The sequence below is a fragment of the Sorex araneus genome, chromosome 5 (genome assembly GCF_027595985.1).
Source record: "Sorex araneus isolate mSorAra2 chromosome 5, mSorAra2.pri, whole genome shotgun sequence".
NCBI classification, from domain to species: Eukaryota; Metazoa; Chordata; class Mammalia; order Eulipotyphla; family Soricidae; genus Sorex; species Sorex araneus.
This window is the reverse complement of record NC_073306.1, coordinates 135,213,279-135,224,552: the sequence shown is the minus strand read 5'-3', so window position 1 is coordinate 135,224,552 and position 11,274 is coordinate 135,213,279.

Genomic DNA, 11,274 nt, shown 5'->3' with positions numbered 1-11,274 from the left:
ATGAGCCAGGAGTAGCCCCTGAGCATCGCCGAGTGTGACCCAAAAAGCAAATTAAAAAAAAATTCTAAATCTACAATAACTCCAACAGCCTTCGTTCATGTAAAGCAGAGACTGCCTGGTCTTAAAGAAAGAAGGATGAAATCCACGATTATAGCAGACCCTAACAAATGCCTGTGAGTGTCTAACAAACAAAACGACAGTCAATAAACACGGAAAGTCGTAACCAACACTATTTACATCCTTCAACTGACATGGAGCGAAGCAACCCAGAACTGCACAGAGCGTTCCTTCCAGGCACACAGAAGAAACACACCAGAGCAGCGTCTTGACAGAGCTCAGAGGATAAAAGCAAAGAAAATATATTCCCCGACAACAGAAATTAGCTGGACGTCAAGAAGCAAAGAACAAGCTGGACCCGAACACTTTTATCAGCGACAGAGCACATGTATCATCCATAAGGCATGTTTTCCCCTTGCCCTAAAGGAGGCTAATCTGTCATCTCCCTCCCCAACTGGCTTTTAATTCTGTAATTAAAGCTCCATTAACGTGATTTTTCTAGAGAAGGAGCGGACTGTTCCTCGAAGATGACTTTTCTCCTCCCGGCCCAGGACAGGAACACTTGCTGGGCGGGGAAGCTAGCTCATCTCCTCTGTGGGACAAAGATTCAAACTCTGCACCCAGAAAAGCTGAAGCCCGGGGCCTGGAGGCCTGGCGGGGGTGGCAGGGGAGTCACTGTGCCTTCCTTCTGTGTTCTGTCCTGATGCCCAGGTGCTATTTAGGGGGGCCCTGGATGGGCAGCAGAATCTATAATACTGGAGAAAAGAGCTCCTCCTCCCCCCCCCCACCCCCGGCAGAGTGATAGCACAGCGGGGAGGGCGTTTGCCTTTTATGCAACCAACCTAGGTTCAATCCCCGGCATCCCATAGGGTCCCCCAAGCACCGCCAGGAGTAATTCCTGAGCGCAAAACCAGGAGTAACCCCTGAGCATTGCCGGGTGTGAGCCAAGAAGAAGGGAAGGGAAGGGGAGGGGAGGGGAGGGAAGGGGAGGGAAGGGAAGGGAAGGGAAGGGAAGGGGAGGGGAGGGGAGGGGAGGGGAGGGGAGGGAAGGGAAGGGGAGGGGAGGGGAGGGGAGGGGAGGGGAGGGAAGGGAAGGGGAGGGAAGGGAAGGGGAGGGGAGGGGAGGGGAGGGGAGGGGAGGGGAGGGGAGAGGAGGGGAGGAGAGGGGAGGGGAGAGGAGGGGGAGGGGAGGGGAGGGGAGGGGAGGGGAGGGGAGGGGAGGGGAGGGGAGGGGAGGGGAGGGGAGGGAAACCCCCCATTCCAGACTGGGGGCCAGTACCGAGAGGAGGCAGCTCATTCCAGTATGCATCTCTGCATCCACACACCCCGTTTCCTTAGAGAAGCTCTAGTTTAGTCTTGAATCCCGGGGCAGGGGAGACAATTCAAAGGGCCACCGGACAGGCTTTGGGAGAGACCTGGGTTCGACTTCTGACACTGCTGGGCCCTCCAAGCACAGCCAGGAGTGGTGTCCAGTTTCCTCGCCCCTCGAGAGAAGCTTGATTCCTTTCCCAGAATCAAAGAGCGGTAAATCCGCCCACAACGCTAGGGAAATACGGACAGAGGTAGAGGTCTGGCTGCTGTGCCGGGGGCGGGGCCTGCTGACTCAGCAGTCCTCTCCTGCCTCCTGGGGTCTCTGGAGGGATCAGAGATGGGACAGCGGGGCTGGCCCTTTCCTGGCATGCAGCCAACCCGGGATTCCAGCCCTGGCACCATTAGTGGTCCCCTGAGCACCGACCGGGGTCCCTCTCAAGCCCAGAGCCAGGAGTCAGCCCTGAGCACTGCTGGGTGTGGCCCAAAAGGAAAAGGAAAAGAGACTCACAAATGAATCTCAGAACCGAGATTGCCCAGAGACGTCTCCGGACCTTGAGCCAGGCCAACCTCGCCGGGTGCCTCAGACAGGAGCGGGCATTGTCCCTCCACCTGCCCCATATGAATCCCAGTGGCAGCAATCCTCCAGAACCAATGAAGAGTCCAGGTACGCGGGACCAGTGACTGCAACTCCAGGCCTCAAGGGATAGGGGCCTTGATTCAGAGACTCACCAATGAATCTCAGAACTGAGCGACTTGCCACAGAGATGCCGCTGGGCCTCGAGAATTCCAGGACATCTCGTGCTATTCGCCACAAGCAATACAAAACATATTGTCTAGCATCTGCCTGGGGGGTAGGCCTGAATGTTGGCAGGAAAATTCGAAACAATGGTGGGAAGGTGTAAGGGTAAGTGGGATTGGTGTTGGAATATTGAATGTAATCAATTATTGTGAACAACTTTATGAAAAATAAAATTGAAAAAAAAGAAGAAAGGAAGAAGACAAAGCCCCACGGTGGGGGTGCTTGGAAAAGACATTTCTCAACGATTTCTCAACGTGCTTTCGACCAAAGTTGCGAGCGAGGGTTGGCGTGCATGGGCTTAAGCCTGCAACATTGGTGGCAACTGACCACCGTGTCTGTTCAATGCATGCCTAGTGGTCGTTATGGTGGCGCCTGTGTCATGCCCTGCCACAGCTACCACCTGCCCAGGCTGCAGAGAGCTCAGGGAGAGGTAAGCCGGGGAAAGCAGATGGGAGGTGGGGAGTAGTGAGAGCTGCACACTGCAGAGGGGGCTTCTGAGTGTGGACATGAAAGCAAAGGGCTGGGTCTGGTGAGCGTCTAAGAGAGCGGCCCGCCACCGAGGCCCACCTGAGTGTCCGTGGAACACACAGGGACGCAGTGTGTGCATTGGGCCAATGGCCATGCACTAGCTGGGCCTCAGTCTCTGCACTAGGGCAGCAGGGTGATGTGCGGAATATACTAATGCATATATTCCACATAAGTATAATGAGCACATACACACTCAAACATATAGCATGCAATGTAGGTAGTTCACAAATGTATCAGTGTGTATGCTAATATCTGGTGTGAGTAACATGCTAATGTATCTTATATATACATTTTCTGATGTGAGAGATACATTAACATGCACACATCAGTGTGTGTATATATACATATATAATATATAATATATAAAATAAATTATATATAATGCATTGACAAGCCAAGTACAAATGCTAATGTGCAAGAGGTGTATGGGTAATTTACTAGTACATCTTAGTTTAAACATTAAAGCATGTGGCCAATCTGGGTTCGATTCCTCCACCCCTCTCGGAGAGCCCGGCAAGCTACCGAGAGTATCCCGCCCACACGGGGCAGAGCCTGACAAGCTCCCCGTGGCATATTCGATATGCCAAAAACAGTAACAACAAGTCTCACAATGGAGACGTTACTGATGCCCACTCGAGCAAATTGATAAGCAATGGGATGACAGTGATACAGTGACAGTGTAATGTAGATAATATACTTGAGTATACATATGTTGATATGTACAGTGTGACATAAATAATAAATGAACACTTCTTAGTATATATACTAAGGTTTGGTGTGTGATGTGGATAAAATAGTAGTGTAGCTGAGCATATGCCCAGTAATATATAAAACACAATGCATATAATATATTAACACTCCCAGGTAGAAATGGTGACATTCAGAGGGTGACGTGGGCAGCATAATTACGTGTTTTAGTCTATTTACCACCGTGTAATGTCTGAGGTGGGTAATATACGGTGTGTTTGGGATTGGTCACTAACATATAAAGTGCAGTGGGTGTAATGCACTGGGGATGCACACTCCCGTGTAATGTATGGTGGTCAGTATGTGGGCAACATATGGCTGTGTCTCAGGACATACATGCACGCGTGAAGTGAAGCCCTGGGTACATACACCTGTGGGCCGCAGGCCAATGTGTCTCAGTAGGAAAGCTGATGTCTGTGGCAATACAGGGGGACATTAGATGCTACTGCGAGGGACAGCGGGTCCACCGCTGAACCCCGCACCTTCGACTTCCTGGAAGCAACAATCCCTTAGACAAAGGGTGCTCCTGGCTGGCTGTGCGAGCACTGCACCTGGCGGGGCTCAGGGGGCCCTGGAGGCCCCACATGTCAGCCGTGCAGCTGGGCAGAGCCTCTGTCCTCGAGGGTGGAGAGCAGGAGAGGGGCCCCGAGTTGCAGAAATATAGAAAGTGGGGAGGGAAGAGGGGGAGAGCGAGGGGGCTCCAGGTCGAGTCAGAAAGCGAGAGTGGCAGTGCGGGCTGGAGGCAGGGAGAGAGGAAGGACCGAGGCTGCCCCAGCAGACTCAGCTCTGCGGTCGGCTCTGGAGTGTGACAGACGGAGACCCACAGCCTCCCAGATGCTTGGGAGCAGAAGAGGTGCGGCCTGGCCTGGTCTGGTCTGGCCTGGTCTGGTCTGGCCTGGCCTGGCCTGGTCTGGTCTGGTTTGGTCTGGTCTGGCCTGGCCTGGCCTGGTCTGGTCTGGTCTGGCCTGGCCTGGCCTGGTCGGGTCTGGTCTGGTCTGGTCTGGCCTGGCCTGGCCTGGCCTGGCCTGGCCTGGCCTGGTCTAGTCTGGTCTGGTCTGGTACCATGTGGTCTGGCCTGGTCTGGTCTGGTCTGGTCTGGTACCATGTGGTCTGGTCTGGTCTGGCCTGGTCTGGTCTGGTTTAGTCTGGTCTGGTCTGGTACCATGTGGTCTGGCCTGGTCTGGTCTGGTTTGGTCTGGTCTGGCCTGGCCTGGTCTGGTCTGGTCTGGCCTGGCCTGGCCTGGTCTGGCCTGGTCTGGTCTGGCCTGGTCTGGTCTGGTCTGGTCTGGTACCATGTGGTCTGGTCTGGTCTGGCCTGGTCTGGTCTGGTTTAGTCTGGTCTGGTCTGGTACCATGTGGTCTGGCCTGGTCTGGTCTGGTTTGGTCTGGTCTGGCCTGGCCTGGCCTGGTCTGGCCTGGTCTGGTCTGGTCTGGTCTGGTACCATGTGGTCTGGTCTGGTCTGGCCTGGTCTGGTCTGGTTTGGTCTAGTCTGGTTTGGTCTGGTCTGGTCTGGCTTGGCCTGGTTTGGTCTGGTCTGGCCTGGTCTGGCCTGGTCTGGTCTGGCCTGGCCTGGTTTGGTTTGGTCTGGTCTGGTCTGGTCTGGTCTGGTCTGGTCTGGTCTGGCCTGGCCTGGCTTGGCCTGGTCTGGTCTCGCCTGGTCTGGTCTGATCTGGTCTGATCTGGTCTGGTCTGGTCTGTTCTGGTCTGGTCTAGCCTGGTCTGGTCTGGTCTGGTCTGGTCTGGTCTGGTCTGGCCTGGCCTGGTCTGGCCTGATCTGGTCTGGTCTGGTCTGGTATCGTGTGGTCTGGTGTCGTCTGCTCTGGTGCTTGTGTGTCCCTCGTATTTAGTGACAAGTATTTATATGCGAGTCAGCCCCAGCACAAATCTACACTCAAAGGAACCTAAATCGATCCTTCAAACTCAGTTTCCAGAATGTTCCCCGGGTGAAACCAAGCCCTGCTGTTACCCCCGTCTTCTCCCCGTGCTGTTTGCTCCCCTGTGTGCTGAGTGGCCTTCGCCTTCTGTCCCCTTTGGAATTCTGAGCACCCTGAAGAAGCACGTGGAAGCCCCCCAGAACTGTCAGGACGGGGGCAGGGGGACACCCCACTTCTGGCCACTTCTATCAGAGCAGGACGGACTTGTTCTTCGGTGAGTGGGGGTCTGGGGCGTGGTCACGGGGTGAGCAGAGAAGACCCCCAAGTCCAGGGAGCTCTCCCCCGCCCCGGGACTCTGGGCAGCACAGCCCACACCTACAGTCTGAGTGACGTGTGCAGCAGAAGTGAAGAACGTTCTGGAACTCGGTTCTCAGACTCGAAGCCCCTGGGCTTGAGGTGAAACTTGACTCAGCTTCTTCACTGTCGAGCGAAGTGAAGTTATGGATAAACCTGCGTCACGAAGAACATCATTAAACATGCCGCATCTGGGGCAGAAGCGATAGCACAGCAGGGAGGGCGTTTGCCTTGCACATGGCCAACCGGGTTCGAGTCCCAGCATCCCCTGAGCATCACCAGGAGTAATTCCTGAGTGCAGAGCCAGGAGGAACCCCTGTGAATCACCAGGTGATGACCCAGAAAGAAAAAAAATAAAAACCCATGATGCAGTCTATGCAGAGCAGAGGCCTCCGTGCCGGTGCAGTAGGCGAGCGTCTGAAATTGTTACTATATTGCTCTTCATGTATTTCTTTGTCTTTTTTTAAATTATGGAACTACAATCTATTTTCTAATCTTTGTGGGTAATAGATGCCGGGAGCCAGTGCCTGGGAACGCCAGGAACCAGTGCCTGGGAACCAGTATGTCAGTACAAACTGACCTGTAACCAAGGAACAACCGCTTCTTGGGAAAAATATCAAAGTACCCTTTGAAGGTTGCAGAACAATGCCCAGGGGAACTGCCATCAGGGCCCACATCCAGTTTCGTTAAACGTTTGCATTCTTTGCTATTCTCCCATTCTGCCCACTTCCTCATCTAATCAATTGTAAAACACTAGCTTAGGAGAAATAAAATTGGAGCTTGCTCCCATTCTTCTTGTGTCCGTCTCATTCTCCTGTGTCTGTCTGTGTCTGTCTCCTTTTCACTCGCGCACCCTCTCCCGGCTACCCACATTGACCAAATCCCAAGGGACGGGACAAATAGAGGTAAAACCACTGCCATCATCTCATCTCCCTGAATCAATCATTTCATCATCACTAAGTACCTGACGTAACAGCTTTTTATGATACTCAGTAAAGTACCTCGTGGCTGCTTAACTGCCCTTTTTGGTGCTATTTTAGGTCATGCTTTGTGTTCCCAGAGTTATGTCATAGACCGGCCACTTAGTTTCTTAGGTTATATGACAATTTTATGACTCAGGGATTGGACCCCGTTTGGCCCCATGCAAGGCAAGTGCCCTAACCTAAAGTTTATCTGGCACGTAAACTTTCTAAAGACATTTGTAGAACATAGGATATACATTCTCAATGAAAATGTCTAAGTTGGGAAATCAAAAACATTAAATGCAGATGGGCCCCCTGCTTTAAGGGCGGGCTCTAAAAAATAAATAAAAATTCTAAAAATTAGCTGCAGGAGGGGCCAGAGCAATGAACGGTCCAGTGGGTAGAGATCTTTCCTTGCATGCAGCCGACCCAGGTCGGATCCCCAGAGCCATATTCAACCTCCTGCGCCCTGACGGGCAGGATTCCTAACACAGAGACAAGAGTAAGAGCCCTGAGTACCACCGGATATGCCCCCCGCACACACACACACACACAAAATAAAAACAACGAACTACATGAGATGATGAAATCTTGGCGTGTTCCCGTTTTCCCTCAGAAGCATTGTTTTTCTCTCCCCTCGCCCACCTGTAATTAAAGCCACCATTTCTCCCAAAACAACTCAATGAAAGTTAGGAGATGTGGGGAGTTTGGGGGGAGTGGGCTGGGAGGAAGGGGGCTAGGCCACACCCAGCAGTGCTCAGGGACTATTTCTTTGCTTCTGTGCTCAAGAGAAGCACCGGCAGTGCTACAGAATGATGCTGGATGCCAGGGATTCGAACCAGGGTCAGCCACGCCCAAGGCGAGTGCTCTAGCCCCAGTACTATCCCTCCCTCCCTCACCCGCCCAGGAGTGTTTTGATATATTCAGGAATACACAAAAATCACCCTTAGCCACAATCCACACACCCAAGATAGACTGGGGGGCGGGTGGCAGGAAGGGGAACAGTTTGGGTTACCTCAAAGTTGGCCTTTTCAAAAGGTGCAGGGAAAGAATTGCAACCACATAGCAGCACCCCCAAAATCTCAACCTCCGAGCAGACAGAGGCAGCAGCTGCGTGCCAGCGCCCACCTCCCAGCCAGGAGACCCCAGGGATCCAGAGCGGGGGGGTCTCTGCACCCAGCCAAGGACAGAAGGGTCGCTTCATCACACGTTCCCCTGCACCCCTGGGCGAGCCAGCTGTCACCAAAGTAGCCTGCGTCCGAGTCCCTGCGCTTCCAAGTTGTAACGTCCTCGCTCCAGATTGCTTTTTCTCTCCCGTTTGGGTTGATTTCCAAATGCACTGGAAAAGGGAAGAAGCAAGGCGCTTGCGTCACTTCCTGTGAGAGGAGCTGGCAGAGGCGGCCCAGAGGTGGAAGGCGCTGTTTCCTGGCTGGCCTGCAGGGGGCGTCGTGGGGTCTGCTCATCCACGGACAACTTGGGTATGTGGCTGGAAGGGGGCGTCCTGGAAGGGGCTCTGGTTAAGGCATTCATTCGCTGGCTGCAGGTATCACCACGCTGGACCAGAGGGAGGAGTCTTTCCCCCCCGCCCCCCCAGGTTTCTACAGAGAAACCACCTCATTCTCCTTATTCCAGCCTCTGAGCTAGGGTGAGAAGAAAATTGTCCTGTAGCATTGTAGCATTGTCCTCCCGTTGTTCATCAATTTGCTCGAGCGGGCACCAGTAACCTCTCCATTGTGAGACTTGTTACTGTTTTTGGCACATTGAATATGCCACGGGGAGCTTGCCAGGCTCTGCCGTGCAGGCAGGATACTCACAGTAGCTTACTGGGCTCTCCGAGAGGGAAGGAGGAATCAAACCTGGGTCGGCTGCGTGCAAGGCAAACGCCGTACCTGCTATGCTATCGCTCCAGTCCAAGAGCGATTTAAAAAAAAAAAAATTGAAAAGAAAATAAAATTTTCTTATTATAGCCGACTTCTCCCTCTGGGGGAACCTGACAAGCTACCGAGAGTTTCCTGCCCACATGGGAGAGCCTCGAAAACTCCCCATGGCGTATTCATATGCCAAAACCAGTAACAATGATGGGTCTCATTCCCCTAACTCTGAAAGAGCCTCCAATGCTGCACCATTGGGAAGGATGAGTAAAGAGAGGCTTCTAAAATCTCAGGGCTAGGACGAATGGAGATGTTACTGAGACTGCTCGAGAAATTCGACGATCAACAGGATGATGATGATGATGATGATGATGATGATGATGATGATGATGATGATGATGATGATGAAATTGAGAAATAAAACCAGCAAGCCACTGGTTGGAACCATCAAACCAAATGGATGCATTTCATTTCATCAACTCCTCAAAGGCAGCAGATGGGAGGTGGAGTTTTCGTACATGAGAAAACTGGAGACCAAAGAAGTCACAGAATTGACCGGAAGCCGCAGAGCTGCAGCGTGAGAGGGGAAGGGTGACACGTGGGTTTCCTTGCAGTTTTGGGGGCTCTGTGTCCGTGGGTGCTGGAGAAAGGGCTCTTCTCACTGTGCTTTTCCTGACACTCTCCGCTCTGCCAGAGCAGAAGGGGAAAACGTTCCTTGTCTGAGTGTAGCTCCAGCCAATTTGAGCCCTGTGTTTGCTCGTGTGAATTTAAGCACAAACAGCAGCCCCTGGGGAGGAGGACAGGGTGACTTTGGTCATTCAGTGTCAAGGAAGTGGATCGTTCTGGGTGCTTTGGGTAGGGGGGCACACCTGGCGATGCTCAGGGGTGATTCCTGGTGGTGCTCAGGAATTGAACCCAGATCAGCTGCATGCATGCAAGGCAAGCGCCTGCCCGACCCACCATCCTAGGGCTTCCACCCCTCTCTAGGTCCTTTTAATTACGTGCAGCCCTTACATCCGACATCAGGGCCAAAGGGTCGGGGGCATGTGGGAAGGAGGCAGTTCTACAGGCTGCTGGCGGGGGCTGGAGCAATGGTACAATAGGGAGGGCGTTTGCCTTGCACACGGCCAACACGGGTTCAATCCCCAGCATCCCATAGGGTCCCCCAAGCACCACCAGGAGTAATTCCTGAGTGTAGAGCCAGGAGTAAAACCCCTGAGCATCACCGGGTGTGACCCAAAAAGCAAAATATAAAAATTAAAATAAAACAAAGGCCGCTGGGGCTCCACGCCAGGCCCCTGCCCTGCTTGGCTCCTTCCCTCATACACGATCCTCAAAACTACGGCTTTAAAAACATCGCCTCTGGGGAATTATAAAGCAATCATGTTTTTGATAAAAACTTGTTGTGTCGACAGAAACGCATGAAAAACAAAGTCGCCCGTTTCCCCCAGCAAGCAGAGAGAAGCCCGTTGGACGAGAGAACGTTCCTCCTGCTTCCGCCCCACCCCCCATGGAAGGGCTGGGGGGGGCTGTAGACTCATCCCCAGTAAGTGCCACTGGCCACAGTCACAGAACATGTCCTCTCACCCACGGTCGCCCTTGTTTGAGACCAGAGAGTGACGGCCTGTGTTTGAATGACTCTCTCCCGCCATCCACCTCACCCTTGACTGTAGCCTTTCTTTTTTTTTCTTTTTTATTGCTTTTTGGATCACACCTGGCGATGCACAAGGGTTACTCCTGGCTCTGAACTCAGAAATCACCCCTGGTGGTGCTCAGGGGACCATATGGGATGGCTGGGAATCGAATCCAGGTCAGCCGCATGCAAGGCAAACGCCCTGCCGCTGTGCTATCACTCCAGCCCCCCAACTGTAGTGTTTCTTCCTGGGTCCATCGGCGCCCACTCTTCTGCCCTCTCCGATGTCCAGGTGCATTTTCTTCCCAGGCAACATTTTACCTGTGCAGAGGCAACGTGGCCCCATCAAGCAAGTCTGATTTCTCACCAAAACCCTTCCAGACTCTTCCATATCCAGGAATGAGAGGTGAGAGCTTGACTCCGTGCTCGGGGGAGCCAAACGCCCTTGTGCTGAGGGCTGGGGTGACCCCAGTGAAAAATCAACCAACAAAGAACTTTCTCTCCTGCCTCCCACCCTTGGGGGTCTTTCTGCTCCTCTCCCCTTAGCTCTAATGCCCGGCCCCTTCTCCCTGCTTCTTCCCGAGGTGTTGTCGTCTTGTTTTCCATCCGTGCTCTGCTGAGGCAGCCCTTGCACAAGGCCAACTGCATGTGCTTCCAATTAACTTTTAATTGCACAAGTGATGCAGAAATGCACTTTCTTGGTTCATGTAATTAACAGCTGAAAGATAAAGTCCGTAAACCAGAGATCCCAGACCTTGGCAGCGTTCCCCTTCAACAGAGATGGTCTAGTGTAGTGTGTGTGTGTGTGTGTGTGTGTGTGTGTGTGTGTGTGTGTGTTCTCGCATGCGTGCGTGTACGTGTACACACAAAGGCAGCAGGGTCCTATTTTGGGGGGTATTTTTTTTGGTGTTGGGTGGCCACCCCTGGCAGTGGTCAACGGTTACTCCTGACTCTGCCCTCAGGAATGACTCCTGGCGGTGCTCACAGGGGACAATATGGGATGTGGGGATTGAACCCGGGGCCAGCTGCAAATAAGACAAGTGCCTGCCCACTGTTACTGTTTTTGGCATATCAAGTACGCCACGGGTAGCTTGCCAGGCTCTGCCGTGCGGGTGGGAAAGGCTCGGTAGACGGTCC